Consider the following 14,560-nt stretch of genomic DNA (forward strand, 5'->3'; position numbering starts at 1 on the left):
AGAAATTGAATAATTATTTAAATAAATTATTAAATATGTATTTTCGACTACTGTAGTCGGAAATATAAATAATTAAATATATTATATATATATAACCGGCCGTTGTAGTAAAAAATTTTAAATAATTAAATATATTAAATTACTACCCGACTGAATTAATCGGAAATTTATATTTAATATAACCTAAACACACTACATCTACTTTCTCAATTCTCTCTCTCACTCTCTAAGCCATCTCTCACTCTCTAAGCTAGGGCTCTCTCAAAAATTGGAGACGGTGGAGTGGTAACGGCGACGGTGAACGATGGTATTGAAGGTATAATTTCACTAAACGACGGTATTGAAGGTCAATCAAGAAATTCCCATCTTCACTTGTTTGGTTGTTTGTCCCTTGTCGTGTATAAATATTTCGCTATTAGGAGTTGGGAGTTAGTATATTTATGTGTTTCACCTTACAGTTGTTTGAATCCCTATCCAATATTCTAAACCTCACTAGGAAGTGACTAAATTGCCAAGTTGATAGAATTTGAACTGATAATCTCATAGTTTTGGTGATCCACAACACGAACCAAGTATTTTTGTGACTTAGTAAAATAAAACAATTCTTTATCTGGCTTATTTAGTACTGCTAAACCCTCCATTGGCCCACAGGAAAAACATGTAATATTTGTGTTTCTTGTAATATGTCGACCATCAGACGTTGTTGTTTTGAGGCTAAATCATTTTTGTGTTTGTTTTACTTACTCTTACCTCTTCAGAACCCTCAAGGTGTGTTGCTGCAAAGGGTGATGAGGCTGCTGCCTGCAATAAATTCTCAAAATACTACCGTGCACATTGCCCTGGTGAATGGGTGAGTCATATGCTTATTAACTTGTATTTCGGTACCTTTCAAGAATTGAGTTATCTTGTAATTTATGGTGTGTCAAAGTTCATCGCTGTTCCTTTTCTCTTTACTTCTCCCTTCCATTCCTTGTGTCCTTTTTATTCAAATTGATTAAGATGGTTCCTGCCTTATTGGAACTTTACTTGCCTTTGAAAAATTTACGGAAGTTTAAGCCATTTCTGGATATGAGAGGAGAAAGGGGACATATGATCCTTATGTTGGGATCCTCTGCCACACCAAAGTACTTATCCTTAACTCTTCAAATAGTATGTCATGAATGTGTTAAATATTTTGCTCATTAGGCACATATGTACGTGAGTCTAGACCAACCTTTTCTAGTTTGAAACCAAATGGGGCAAAGAAGGTTCTCTCTGGAATAAAAGCTACTGGGATCTTACGTTTTCGTTCTTTATGTTTTCAGCTATTGGCCATTAAGGTGAATTTTGTCATCGACACACAAGATTAGTGTAAATTGTGCCAAATAGAAGAGATATTAGGTTGTGTGCATGAATATTGAACAGTTTGTTTAGTGCCTTCCTATTGCTCCCTCTTAACGCGGGAGAAAGAATAGGTGATTAAGTGTGTCATGACATCCTCCTGGAATATATCCTATCCTCGTACGTTGGCATGCCAAGTCCCAGACTTTTCATTAGATTAATGATTCACTCTGTTACAATCAAACTGCGTATTAGATATCTCCTCTTTTTGGGGACAAATTGGATACTTGGGAGTTAGGTGGCTCTCAAAGGATTCTAACTCCACGAGGTAGGGGTAAGGCTGTTTACACTCTACCCTCCTCAGACCCCGCTAATTGGATTTACACCGTGTATGTTGTTGTCGTTCTAAACCAAAGCATGTTAAAATGACTCATTATAGACAATATTGGACTTAGTGCAACTATATCTACAGTGAATAAGACTTAATCCAACTGCCTGGCATCTCCAGGACCCTTCCTTCTATCGTGCTATGTTTTTAGCTAAGTGAAAGGCTTTATACGGTGATTTTATTTGCCTTTATTTTGTGCCAACTAACCTATGTGTTCATTAGTCCTTGGCACTTGAAAAAAAGAGGTAGGGGTAAGGTATGCATACACTCTATCCTCCTCAGATCTCGCATAGATTTCGTTTACCTATAGTGTTTTATGTTTACAGTAAATGTACTTCTGTTCTTAGTTCTTCAGTATCACATGAGATAATTTGAAAGTTAAGAAGAAGCTTAAAATCTAGGAGTTAATTCCTCAAATGATCACTCAAACTTAATGAATTTACCTAGTAAAATCATTTATCTTTTTTTGCTCCAACAAATTTACTCAAGTTCGTACATATACATTACAAAGTAACAATGGCTAAAAAACTACTTAGAAGCGAGTTGAAATGGTTTTGAATATAAAACCACTTACCATCCATACCATATATCTTAGAAGGTTGGGTGACAATTAGGTGACTCACTCTTGATAATCCAGAAGTGCTCATCCATTCATACAAGTATCTACCAGACAACCTCTGTAGTAAAAGTGTAGATGCACAAGCTGAAATTTGGTTCTTCTAATTGCCAAGCTAGATTAACATTGTGATACATAGTATGCTTTTGTTTGTATCTACGCCTGTAGTTGCTTGTTAGTGGTGTTTCGGTGTCATCTTCGATTTTGAATAGATAGTTTATAGTATTACCTTGTGGATGTCGTGTGTTCATTATTATCATCTGTTCAAATTTGGTATATTTTGGGTATTTCTGTGTATTGTTTGTCTGTAAGATTGAATTTTGTTGCTCCAAACAGGTATGTAAGACAACCTCAGTGCAATTTCTTTTTGGTAGTGAAAGTAGGCAAAGTGTTAGTGGAGTTATCGACAATGCACTTTATCCTGTTATGTTCCTAGATTACCTTAAATCAGCGATCCCTGCATTAGATGGTGGGCTTCCTAGGATTGTAGTTGTTTCATTAGTACTTGTCTGCTTGTCTTATAACCAGAACCATTTAAGCCATATACTCATAGATATCCTGTCCCTTACAAAGTATCAGGAAGTAGTTCTCCTTTGTGGTACTCAATCAAGAAAGCTTCTGCATATATCATTGTTTTATCAAACATACTCCGCAACTCGTAAGCCAACATCCACATACTCAGTTATGCATTATGTATAAAAAAAATCAATGAATTTAAGTTGTTGAGGGTTTACCGGAACAAATCGGTAACAAAACCACATTTTTATTGTATGTCAACAATTTAGCCAACCACTTGATCTGAGAATCAGTGTATAATTTCAGTGTTAATAGGAACTTCAATGCCTCTTGAATCTTGATCATTTTTTACTATGAAGTGATACCCAAGAGGTGATGGGAGCATTTGGTAATTGCAAATACCAAACAAGTAATTCTTTCTCATAAACTGATAGAGCAGCATGTTTAGAAGCTAGTCCTGTATTGATGTAAGTTAGAGAGTGGCCTTTCTACATGAGTACTGCCACAAATAACAGTTTTACTGGCATTTGTCTCCACCATAAAATGACCTGTGAAATCAGGAAGTATCAGCACAAGAGCAAAGGTAAGGTCCTGCTTGGGATTGAGGAAAGTTTCATCAGCTGGACCAACCAATGAAAAGTTATCCTTCTTCAAGAGTTCAGTCAAAGGCCTGCTAATGAGGCCACAATCTTTTATGAACTTTCTGTAATATCCCACCAGTTCAAGGAAAACCTAATAGTTCTTATGCATTGTCAATGGTACAACAGCTCCGAATATCACTACAGTAGATTGGAACTTGTATCTGCATACTCTTTTCTGGAATCTGAACTACAATAGATACTACAGCTTGATTAAAGTAGTCAGAACAATAATTTTTAAATAGTATATATTAAGTTTCCGACTATAGTAGTCGAAAAATTATAATAACTAAATAATTATTTATTACATTTCCGACTAGAGTAGTCGGAATAAATATACTTATTAAATAATTATTTATTAATTTTTTGACTACAGTAGTCGAAATAATTATAATTATTAAATAATTATTTATTAAATTTTTTACTACAATAGTCAAAATAACTATAATTATTAAATAATTATTTATTATATTTCTGACTACCTCAGTCGAAAAATTTATAATTATTAAATAATTATTTATTAAATTTCAGACTACAGTAGTCAAAATATTTATAATTATTAAATAAATATTTATTAAATATCCGACTACGTTTCCGACTACTGTAGTCAGAAATATTTTTCCGACAAGCTATATTCTGACTACCATGAAACAGTCGGAAAGTAGTCGAAACTACCTTATTTTCCAACCACATTCAGACTACATTAGCCGTCGGAAAAATGATGTTTTCTAGTAGTGAAAACCTCATGCAACCAAATGCTACCTAAAGCCCAACATAGACATGCAAAAACCAAGAGAACAAGTTGAATCCACGGTTTACAATCAAACCAAAACTATTTAAAATAAAAACATGGCAACCAAGGCCTCCTAAAGCCCAGCATAGACAAGCAACAACCATAAAACCAAGTTGAATCCAAGGTTTACAATTAAACCAAAACCATTTAAAATAAAAACATGGAAACCAAGGCCTTTTCAAAATCATTTGAATCCAACCAAAACCAATTCATGTTCCTTTAATCGTTTATGCAATGCAAAGATTTAAGAATAGTCAAATCATATGACAAAATTATATTCAATGGAAACTTCACAAATATTTTTAGGGCATATAATTTTCAATACCAAAACCAAGTAATTGGGGAATTCATATACCCCAAAATCCATTTAACATTCCTATGCATCTCACAATGTTCATAACATTTAGTAAAGCATGAATAATGCACCATAATCCATGGAAAATCAATTAAATGAGTAATCATGTCAAGGCCGTCAATTATGACAAAACTCAAATCCAACACCATTAATTTAATAATTATTTTCATGCCAACAATAAAATGCAAATATAGGGATAAGGATACATGCAAGCTCCATGATTCTAACTATCGAATGACTAGATCCCCTAGTCCCTCCGTTCAACCTAAATTCCCGACCTATATGGTACAACTTTCCCACTATTATATTTCCCAAATCATCAACCTTATCCAGCCTACCAGTTTACCTCCACAACTCTCACATTGCTATTTTCGAGCTTATCATATTCCCTTTTATCAAAATCAAGCATCTTGATTTAAGCCCAGGATTTACCAACCACCATGTACTACTAGCAAAGTACCCTTATCGAATATAAATAAGCATGGTCCACCCCACAAGGAAGACACCCCAAATTCCTTAGTCACATACCGACAACCTATCCATTTCCAGGAAAAAACATTCCCCTTATGTATGCAAGAACAAAACACTCCATGGGGGAACATTAAGACTGATGAGACCTACATCTAAGAAACCCTTAATTTTTCCTTAAGATCCTTTAACTCCACCAAAACCATTCTATAAAGAAGGAATAAAAATTTGGACAAATGTCAGAAACATGACCAACCCTAAACCAACCTCCCCATTAGAAAGATACCATGAGGGTCATCAGAAAGGACCCCGAGAAATTCATGCACCACCAAAACCAAATGTAAGGAAAGACCTTCTGAGTTAGAATCTTTAACCCAAACCATATAATAAAGACACCCCTTCGGAGTTCAATCTTCGAATTCTAGGATAGAATGCAACCTTTCTCTTAATAGCTGGAGAATAAAATCATCCTTCCATTCCACAACCGACTCACCAGGGAGCCCAACGGGTCCAACAATCTAGTGACGAATAGCATGAGTGCAACCAATCCATTTCCTTGAATGACATTAAAATTCACCATATCTGAGTCAAATAAATCGACTAGGATCCTATTTACCAACGGTACCATACACCCCCATAGACTCTTTTGGCAATTACAAAGTCATCTATCGGGGTAGAAATAGAAATAGAATCTGATGTAACCTTGGGACCAAAACCAAAATACACAATCATTAATGGGGTCAAAAAAGAGAGATGACACTGAACCAAGTAAACCATACATATCACAAGGAAAGAAGCTTTGAACATACTTGCGTCAGCATCGAAAGATGTCTTAGACTCCTAAGGGACAATAAGAATATTGAGACAATCTCGACCACTGCGGGAGCCAGAGGTAGTAACCAATACTCTAGTTTCCCAAGCGGCAACCCTTATGGGACATCTTTATTGCATGTGACCCAATTGACCACAACCAAAAAACCAATTTTTTCCTTCCCTACAATAACCATGGTGCGACCGACCATAAAATTTATAAGAAAAAAAGGGATGATGTGGATTGGGCCTCATTGGCCTGAGACTGGGCACCTTATTCCCTAAAAGAATTGTCAATCTAAAATCACCTGCCTCTCAACGGATTTATGTGGGGAGTACAAGCCATAGAACAGAGTTAGGACTACCTAACTCTTTCTGTTGGACTATTTAGCACCATACCATTGGCCTCCTCTTTGGCTTAGAAAATCGAGATCCCTTACCTTGCCTGTTCCCAACCTTACCTAAATCCTCCCTGTACCAATAGAACCGAACTGGCGTGACAGAGTTGCCATATTTCAAAATAGAGTTAGTGGAGATCGTGAGATTCTAGGGGAAAAAGCAGAAGCTGCGGCCCTTGACTAGGTCTGTTCCTCATACATTGGACTAGATCTATCCATGTTATCCTCGATTAATATAGGTCAATTTTCACAAACTTTAGATTATTGAGAGGATATGATACGAAAAATGAACCAAAGAAGATTCAAAGAAGAGTTCAAGACCTTAGACTCCATATCCCGAAAGTAGAATAACCAAGAAAGTAAAATATTTCTAAATGCCTCGTAGCCTCATGATTATAAGTGTGGTGCATGACATACCCATAAGAAAGACTCTACTTGACATGGCTTTGAGGACACCCCATGATACCAAAATCTAAGCTCTGATACCAACTAGACACGACCTAAACTAGGGCCTTATCGTAATGGTCAGTCCCAAGTCCAACCAGGACCAGGAACCACCCCCGTTGCTCAACCTAACCACTATGAAAATATAACAAGATAGCATATCCAACCATGTGGTGACTCTGGGACAAGTCTATAACCGAGACCAACCCAATCAAGTCCAACCAACCAATAACCAACCAAACTAATGCAGAAACCAATAACCAAAGCCAATTGTAATAATCCAACGTATGTATATATAAAATAAACCATCCATACCACACCCAAGTCCATAGTTGTTCATACAAAGCCTCTAGACCAACCAAAGAGTACCTAGTCGGGACATGCCCCCGACCATAGCCAAAAAACCAAAGTCTATGAAAGATAAAAGTTATGTAAAGTAAACCATGGCATGAAATACATGCCTTCTGATCTATGAAAGTTCACCACTTTAATCCAACACGACTGTCCCTGAATCCGATCACTAAGCAGGAAAAGTAGAATGGTCGATTCCTGCATAGTGTGGGTATACAACCGCCAGTAGACGGGTTAGTGGGTGAACATTAGCTGCAATCAGGATAGGGATAAAATAATGCCATTTATAAAACCAAGTAAAACCATCCATGATGCATACAACCATACATATATATATCCATGCTAGGGAAGGGAACCGGGTTTAGTATACCTTTAAAACCTTTACCTGGCTTGTGTAGCTTTGCTGTCCTAAACTACCCACCGGCTATATGAGTCCCCCGCTGAAAGGGCCCTAGTGCATGTAGCCGTATGACCAGGGAAGAAAAACTTGAAATGACTAGTATATCTCCCATATATAGTATGACATCATGCACACAGTCACTAAGACCAACCTTATATCGGCAAATATGAGTTTCCAATTTTGGTCCCTCGGGACCTCCACCTTCCAAGGCTTTGCTACATTCTCGCTTTTATTGCCCAATTAAAACCAATTTCCAAATAACCAAACCATTTTCCATTTATTAACCAAGTCCATTGATATTGGTATCGTCATACCAATCCTTACTTACAAGTATTATCCATAGACAACCATGTATAGGTTTAAGGGGACTTTCAAGTGCCCTTCCATTTACTATATTAAACCACTTGAGGATTCCATGTACCCCACAAGCATAACCATTAGACATTTACCATTCAAAGCCATTTAAACCATGCATAATTCCTTTACCAAGTTTTAAAACAAGCAAAAGCCCCATTAAAAGTAGTCAATGCAATGAACATATCTTTATAAGCATTTTGTCAAACATTGGGAGCATAATATAACCAATTCCAGTTACCATTAAACCATTCCCATGACATCAATTATCCAAAACCACCATTAATGCATATAAAAGCAGAATTAAGACCATAGGAAACCATAACCAACCATTTATTATCAAAACCCCCAATTCATATTTGAAAACCAAAATCATACAATCAATGAAATCATAAAAACATTCATAAAAACCATGCCTTTAGATAAAATTAACAATGAGGGAAGATAGCATGCCTTATACAAGAAGATTTCAAAGAGAAACATGACTCTTAAACCCTTTAAAGAACACATGAAGAAACCCTAGCCTCCAATCTTCAAGAATAAGTTTGAGAGAGTATTTGGAGTGTTTCCATCCTTTAATAAGTGTTATAAGAGTCCATCAAGGGTTATATAACATGAGAACATAAGGGTTTAGGAGTAGGAAATATCTAATCTACCCTTGACTTAAAAATTAATACAAGTCACGTCCAGGGGTATGACTCTCCCTTACCATCTATATCCTAGGTACGAGTGGTACCCCAACTCGTACCCAAGACCATGTCAAGACCCTACCTACTGGTTTTTATATGACTCACACTACCTAGTCAAACCTTAAGGGTATGCGTGACACCCTTAATCGTACCCACCAATCGTATCTAAGGTAGACTCTACAAGACTAAGACGATCATGCACCATACGACTTGTACTACACCACTCGTATGCTCCTATAAGATTCGTACCCTAGTGAGTCATATCTTGGATAGTAGCTAAGCCAACCATACATCCTAGGGTACGAGTGGACCCTCAAGATAGCCTACAACTCGTATTCAAGGGTACGATTAGTACCCTTGAGTTGTACCAAGTCAAAAAAGTCTAAAACTTGAGAAATTTTACAAGGGTCCGAATCCCAGGGTGTTTCACCTATCAAAAATATAACCTACACATCAAAAGAAAATTAATGATATTCATATTAGCTATATTTGAACCGGGTTCAAAATTAATTCAAAAATAAAACTAGTAAAATTAGAATTTTAGTTTAGAAATATATTTGTACTTGGGCATAAAGAAGGGTAAGAAGAGTAGGGGTGAGGAGGGGCGACCGAGAATTAAGTGGGGTGTCCTGACACCGATAAATACGCAGGAGATTTGGGAGAAGTTGGTATGTGTATGGGGGGTGGGAGTATAGGGGAGACATAGATGGTATGTGGGATAGAGAGGCTAGGTACATCAAGGAGACTGCTAGTGAAGTATTGGGTACATCCAGGGACTGGGCCGGTCACCATCGGGGGGATTGGTGGTGGAATGAAGAGGTAAATAAGAAAGTAGAGACTAAGAAGGGGGCGTATGCAAAGTTGATTGAGAGTAAGGATGAAGAAGAGAAGCGGGTGTTTAGGGAGGAGTACAAGTTAGTGAGAAAGAAGGAAAAAAAAGGTTGTTTAGACTGGATAAGGATAGAGAGAGAAAAGGCCATGACCTAGACCAGGTGAAGTGCATTAAGGGGGGATGGTAGAGTGTTAGTGGAAGATGGTCACATTAAGAAGAGATGGAAGTCATATTTTCATAAGTTCTTAAATGATAAAAGGGAGTGAGTTATTGAGTTAGGTGAGATAGAACAATCAGAGGAGTCTCGTGATTTTAGTTATTATAGACATTTTAAGGTGGAGAAGGTCGGAGAGGTTGGTCACAGGATGCGAAGGGGTAGACGACGGGACCTGATGAGATCCTTGTGGATTTTTGGAAGTTTTCTGGTGAGGCTGGTTTAAGGTAGTTGACGGATCTACTTAACGATATTTTCAAGTCGGTGAAAATGCCCAAGGCCTGGAGATGGAGCACTATGATCCCTCTGTATAAGAATAAAGGTGACATTCAGAGTTGCAATAACTATAGGGGTATTAAGTTATTGAGTCACACGATAAAGATTTGGGAGAGAGTGGTCTAGTGGAGGTTGAGGAGGTTAGTGTCTATTTTGGAGAACCAATTTGGATTTATGCCCAGGCGCTCTACGACAGAAGCAATTCACCTAGTGCGGAGACTGGTGGAATAGTACAGGGAAAGGAAGAAAGACCTACACATAGTGTTTATCGACTTGGAGAAAGCATATGACAAAGTCCCTAGGGAAGTTCTTTGGAGATGTTTGGAGGTGAGTAGGATGCCGGTAGCATATATCAGAGCAATTAAGGACATGTATGATGGAGCGAAGACCCAGGTGAGGATGGCAGGAGGAGATTCAGAGCATTTCCTGATCTTGACAGGATTGCATCAGGGATCTACTCTTAGCCTATCTTTGTTTGCTTTGGTTATGGAGGTGTTGACACGGCGTATCCAAGGAGAGGTGCCCTGGTGTATACTTTTTGCGGATGATGTGATTTTGCTTGACGAGATTCGAGGAGGTATGAATGATAAATTAGAGGTGTGGAGATAGAACCTTGAGTCTAAAGGGTTCAGGTTGAGTAGGAGCAAGATCGAATATTTGGAATGTAAGTTTAGTGGCTCGAGGGAGCAGGACGAGGTGGTAGTAAGGTTGGATTCTCAGGTGGTGTGTAAGAGGAATAGTTTCAAGTACCTTGGGTCCATGATTCAGGGGAATGGTGAGATTGACGAGGATGTTTCTCACCGGATTGGGGTAGGATGGATGAAGTGAAAGCTTGCATCCGGGGTGTTGTGTGATAAGAAGGTGCCACCCAATCGTAAAGGCAAATTTTACAGGGTGGCAGTCCACCCAGCCATGTTGTATGGAGCAGAGTGTTGGCCAGTCAAGAACTCTCATATTTAAAAATTGAAGGTGGCAGAAATGCGGATGTTATGTTGGATGTGTGGTCTTACTAGGGGGGATAGGGTTCGGAATGAGACTATTCGGGATAGGGTTGGAGTGGCTTCGGTGGAGAATAATATGCGGGAGGTCCGTTTGAGATGGTTCAGACACGTGATGAAGAGGGGCACAGATGCACCAGTTCGTAGGTGTGAGAGGATTGCTTTGGATGATTTCAAGCGGGGTAGGGATAGGCCAAAGAAATATTGGAGAGAGGTAATTTAGATGGGACATGGAGCAGTTACAGCTTACTAAGGACATGACTCTAGATAAGAAGAGCTGGAGGACGCATATTAGGATAAAAGGCTAGTGACTATTAGGGTAGGTAGGGTAGGGAATTACCTGTTTGGTGTATTACTCTTGTTAGGCTACCTTTTTGCATGTTGTATTACGAGTGCCTACTATTCTTTGTTTACTTTTCATTGTAGGGGCCTTTTTATGTCTTGCCATCTTGTTCCATGCGTTTTTTACGGTTGTGATTACTTATCTTTTCTTAAGCCGGGGGTCTATCAGAAACAACCTTGCTACTTCTCTGGAGGTAGTGGTATGAACTGCGTACATCTTACCCTCCCCAAACCTCACTATATGGGAATACACTGGGTTTGTTGTTGTTGTTGTTGTTGTTTTTGTTGTTGTAGTTTAGAAATATATTCCCCAAGTCAAAAGGAGTCTACAACTGAAAATCCACGTGAAAGCAAGTTGAAACCAGTATTCAAATAGATGAAAAATTATTTTAAAAGTTTACCAAAAAATCCTGAAATTTTAGTTGAAAACAAGATTTAAAGGTGTTTTGAAGAAATAATTATAAGGAGTTAATGAAACTAGTATTTTGAAGACCCAAACTCAAATGGTGAAGAAAACCCAATAAATTGCCTCTCTTTGAAGCTCCAAAGTTCAAAAATAGTAAAAATTATAAAAACATGCTATTTGTACTATTTTAGGAATAATGCCATACGATCACAGTACCCCACCTCACGATCACGATGGTCAGCAAAGAATTGGGCTACATAGTCATTGTGATCGATGGAGGTGGGCCTCATGAGAGCGATGAATAACCGAATCCTATACATCAGAATACCCATTGTGATCATTGTCAACCCACCATACTATCATGATGAAGACGATCATTGAGGCCTAAAATTATAATGTGTCCACTCGATCATGATGCAGACTTGATGCACGAGATATCAGGTATCGCACTAGCTGAAACTTCAACCTCAAAGTTTCTGAATACACCCTCAAAATTCATTCGGGACCCCAATAGGCTCTATATGCTACTAGGCTATTTTCGATGTTCTGAAATTAATGGCAATAGCAGTTTTTTTGAAAAGAGATTATTTATAATAAATTAGTCTCTAGAACCCTTAAAATCTTATTTTAATTAGTTCCTGAATGAAGGATCGAAATAAAAAGAGATAATCATCTAGTAACCCCCACCCCCAATTATAGCAAAAGTTGCTACGAGACACTCCAACTTCACATGGGTCTTATAACCCTCCTGAATTCAATTTTAGCGTATTTTTGTCACCGTTTTGTGCTGATGTGGTACCTTTATTACATAAAAATTGGGCCCACGTCATCTAAAAAGATGGTCAAAAATGTGCTAAAATTTAGTTCAGGGGGGATAATAGGATCTCCGTGAAGTTGGAGTACGTCGCGACAAATTTGCTCATAGTTTAGGGGGATACTAGATGCTTTACTAAAATAAAAATAAAGTCTGCCAAACCCAAAATTGACATTCTAGATCTAATAGAAAAGTCTAAATCACCTATTACGATCCATTTTTGAAAAGTTAAGAACATTTCATAACTTTGTGGCAAAAAAGTCGATTTAATTTTAAAAATATTTTTCTGAAAAAATAGAGTGACCTCTTAATTTTTAGGAAATTAAGAAAATCAGTTAAAAAAAGGTAATTTTGAAAATCTTTTTATTAAAAACCAGAGTCTAGGCAAGGGTTCTAGTAAATTTGAAAGGAGGTGTTTAACAATTTTAAAAATTCACAAAGTATGATTCCCAACGGATTAAAACTTATTTGGATAAACTTGAAAATTTTCTTAAGTTGTGAAATCTTGAAATTATTTTAGAAAAATCTTGAATTTATTTGAAAACCTTATTTAAATAAATAGAATTTTTTAAAATACCAAATGATAAAGTAAACTAAACGTCAAAATAATTCAATTCTTGACAATCTTACTCGGATTAAGACTTTTGAATTATATAATTAACCCAACTTTTTAAACGTAAATTTTGAGCCATTTATAACCATGAAAGGGTATAAATAAATCCTCATGTTATTCTATAAGCTTATATTTTGCCTAAATGAAAAGACTTTGGACATTTGTTAAGTTGAATTTTAAATAGAATCAAAATGAACGAGGTAAAGAACCAACTAAATTATGCATATGCACTTTGATGATGCATCTAAGTAAGTTAAATTAAATTACAAATAAATAATAAAATATCAATCACAATGAAATAATAAGGAAAAATTACACACCATAGATAAAATAATTTATTAATTACATGGTATGATTAAGGTTTTAAAAATACACTATATAATTACTTGTTAGTTATAAAAAAAAAAAATTGTGGGTCTCTATATAAAAATATAATTTGCAATGTATATAACAAATAATTCTTTCTCTTTCATGTAATAAATTATCCATCATTCTCTCTCTTAGCTGATTGGTTGGTTTGGCGGTAGTATTTCATTCACACCTCTTCAACATATCTCAATGAATATTTTCTTTCCAAATTCTTCTCCCAAATCTTTTAATTTTTTTGTATTTCACCTACACATGCGCTGTGATTTTTCATTGAAGATTATATGGACTAATTTCTCACCCCTAAACTCCCACGAGGATATGCACTAAGAATTTTGCGATAATTTTTATTTTTTATGGGTATATAAATTTGTTTTCCTCTGATTTTTTGGTATCCTCTAAATGAGCCTCTAATTTTATTCAAATTCCATCTATTTACAGTGTCAATTCGGTCTTCAAGTAATCAATTTTTTTTTTCAAATGGATGAAAGAATCCCTTATAGGAGATTGATAAGAGGTATTGAACATATACATACGATTAATTATAGCACTTCATCGTTTGATTTGGGAGTTTCTCAGATAAACAGTGACAATGCATTTAAGTGTGCTGAATAGATTAATTCAGACGTATTTTAATAGCGATGAAGAACCTTACAAAGCAACATTATTTCAGGCATTTAAGGACAAAGTATGGGGTCAGAATGATGATGTTGCTTTGAAGATTGTCATTTTGTATTTCGTTCATTGATTTATTATGTCTGGCAAGATGCATATCGTTCGAGTTTCAAGACTTCATTTTGATGTGGTTGAGAAAGAACGGTTCAGTTGACTATGATAGTAGTGAGATGATAATTATTCCATAGAAAGTACAATGGGTTCTCTATTTTGTTGGGTTTAGTTGAAACTAAATAGTGTTCTCGACTTTGAGTTTTTGGTTCTGCTTTGGAACCAGATTCTGAAAACTGTGTAGTTTTATATTTTTTCGAATTATGATCTTGATTTTGTTATAAGTGGTATTGTCTAATGAAAACTACTTGTACACATACTAATGTGTTTATATTAGATAGTGGAATATGTCTCAATAGCTGCACCATGTAATTCGTATATACAATTGTTATGTTTATTGTAGTTGAATTGTATTTATGTATAATTCTCGTGT

The 14,560-nt window shown here is 36.4% G+C and overlaps 1 long non-coding RNA gene across 1 annotated transcript; it reads left to right on the plus strand.

The window, feature by feature from the left end:
• Window positions 1-211: 211 nt before the first annotated feature.
• On the plus strand, window positions 212-14,473 carry LOC124897281. The gene is made up of 3 exons (XR_007054017.1): window positions 212-316; window positions 759-850; window positions 14,075-14,473. It is a non-coding gene; the product is annotated as an uncharacterized LOC124897281 (long non-coding RNA).
• Window positions 14,474-14,560: the final 87 nt, after the last annotated feature.

Source organism: Capsicum annuum, chromosome 3 (assembly GCF_002878395.1).
Source record: "Capsicum annuum cultivar UCD-10X-F1 chromosome 3, UCD10Xv1.1, whole genome shotgun sequence".
In the NCBI taxonomy this organism is placed as follows: Eukaryota; Viridiplantae; Streptophyta; class Magnoliopsida; order Solanales; family Solanaceae; genus Capsicum; species Capsicum annuum.